Genomic DNA, 2770 nt, shown 5'->3' with positions numbered 1-2770 from the left:
TTTTGTTTTGGTTTTGTTTTTGTTTTTTTGCTTTTTTGTGTGTGTGAAATAACATCTTTCTCTATTTATTAACGTACGTGATATCCTACTGACTAACACTGGAGAAATTTACAAATAAACCCACATGATTTAGGAGATATGTAGTTTATGGATTAGAATCATGTGATTAGAATTATTTTTTATTTACGTGTATTTTTTGTGAGAAAAAATACTGTAATGAACTATGAACTATAATTCAAATAATGATTTTAATTCTCCAACCAAACATTCCCTTAGTTTTTTGTCTCCGTAAACACCATCTTGGCTATTTAATTACGTAGTGGTTAATCTAACATGATGGCAACGATGTGTGTATATATAGGTACACTTGAAATTGAAGATACAACATATATATATATATATATATATGATATAATATGAAGTGGTTATTTCACCCTTCTTCAATTCTTGCATGATATAAATTACCAAGCGGTTACTAAAGTGGATGACGGCTATATAATTATTTTATCTTCTAATAGCAGTCCTTCCACCAGGACCGCTTTCTTTCTTGGTATTGAAATAAACAGCAGCAACTGGCAATCCTAGATTGTAAATCTGAGCAAAATCTCTGGTGTTGAAGTTCTGGCGCGTACACTGTTTGCCTTCCGAGTTGCCGGAACAACACGAACACATACCGGTGAATCCCCACGGTTGGTCGTGGACTTTCATAGCACACCACCTCCTGGCCTACAACAATTAATATTTAAAACCCGTTTAGTTCGTTGATTCGAGTTGAGATGTGACTTTATGTGAACAATTTTTACTGTAACAAAAAAGTTAGAAGTAATTGATTCCGAGAGTTTTTTACTGCAACAAAACTCGAATTCTAAACTTGAATTGGTGAAATGAACGGGGGCTTAACCTACCATTTCAATTAATTATACTAAATAGATTAAACTAATGCCTCGTTCACTTCGCGGATTCGAGCTGAGATGTGACATTTTCTGAGAGCTTTTCACTGTAGCAGAAAAAGTTAGATGTGATATTTTCTGATAACTTTTTACTGTAGAAACCTAAAATTGAAAACTCGAATCGGTGAAATGAACGAGGCATAAGGAATCAAACTAATTTAAACTGAGACTCATCTTCTAATAACTAATAATTCAAACTCCAAAATAAAAGATAACTACTAATCTAATCTTAAATACTAGGGATAAATAAATACAAACTAATTTAAATTTAAATACAACCACATATAACGAAATGCGCTTCTTTTGTTGGAGTAATTTCTTTTTTCTTTTTAATAAAAGAGAGCAACTAGTATATTAACTAATAAACATCTTTTTTTTTTGTTCTCATTTTTTGGAAGCGTGTTCGTTCTTTTTCAGAAGGAAGAAACTATGATAAAGAATGGCTGCGATGAACCAGGTAATACTTATTAACGTATACATATTGAGGTGCAGTTAATGACGAATAGGTGAAACGACATGTAATAGTGTAAATTTGAGGTTTGGCTCATGTATTTATCTAATATATTATATATCTAGATATGTATATAATATATATTTATATGTGTGTGTATATATATATATATATATATATATATAAACGGGTGGAAATAGTTAACTACTTACCGAACCCAACTCCGGTGGTTGCTGGAATATCAATCACCAACCTGAAAGGTCATTCAGAAACATTAGTTTGGAATTCCATCTTAGGACCGATATATATTTTATGTTCACAGAAAACATTGAAAATAATGACGAGTTCAAATGTTTTACTACTATACGTCTCGTAATTACTTCATGGCCCTCAAAGGAAAAATCAGGATATATAGGGATATGTATCGTACCAATGCAAGTATTCCCTTTGGCTTGGGTTACTTGGGCTAGGAGCTTCAGGATCAACCATAAGCTGCAGAATATGTATTTTTATATGAATAGATTTATACATATATATAGAGAGAGAGTATTAGAAGTAGTAAAAATGGAACATACAAGAGCCAAATCTAACTAGCTCAAAAATGAAAATATTGTTGGTTTATTAATGCTTTTAAAAAGTTAAGTCTCCGTTCATTTCACCGATTTGAGTTTTGCTACAGTAAAAAGTTCTCAGAAACAATCATATTTAATTTTTTTTCCTACAATAAAAAGCTCTCACATAAAGTCACATCTCAACTCGAATCAGCGAACTAAACGGGTCCTAAGTTATCGAAGGAGGTGGGTCAACAATAATATAATATCTTATTTAACAAAAAAAAACACAAATTATTCAGTATTAATATATGAAGGAACTATATATATATATATATATATGTAATGTAATGGTACCAAAGTGTAGAAGTGTCGGAGATCATCTCCACCAATATCAACTCTAGGTTGGTTGAGGACTTGTGAAGGTTTCAGCTCACAACCATTGTTGACCAACTAATTACCATAAGTCACCCTAAGAGATATAGACTTTGTGAAGTCGTCCAAAACATCATCTATTACTCTGCCAACTACAAGAGGGTCCGTAGGCATGGTGTGTGTAAAAGCTCAAAAAAAAAATATTAAAAAAAAAACAAGTACTATATATATACTATTAGCTTGTGAATTGCTCATATGCATGCAAACCAATTAATGGCTATTTATACTATTATATTAGAAACCCCAAAAAAAGAAAAAAAAAAGAAAAAAAGAAAAAAGGTGTTTTAGTTATCGGAGTGCTGAATATTTTTTAGCTTCTGTAACATCAATAGGTTCTGCTTCCATCGGCTGTTGTCGATTCATATGAAATTCCTTCACATGAC

General features: G+C 31.7%; 1 pseudogene; it reads right to left on the bottom strand.

Moving 5' to 3' along the window:
• Positions 1-504: 504 nt before the first annotated feature.
• Positions 505-2501, bottom strand: LOC21400843 (annotated as a pseudogene).
• Positions 2502-2770: the final 269 nt, after the last annotated feature.

This window comes from Morus notabilis, unplaced genomic scaffold (assembly GCF_000414095.1).
Source record: "Morus notabilis unplaced genomic scaffold, ASM41409v2 Scaffold511, whole genome shotgun sequence".
NCBI lineage: Eukaryota > Viridiplantae > Streptophyta > Magnoliopsida > Rosales > Moraceae > Morus > Morus notabilis.
This window is presented reverse-complemented; position numbering and strand designations above follow the sequence as displayed.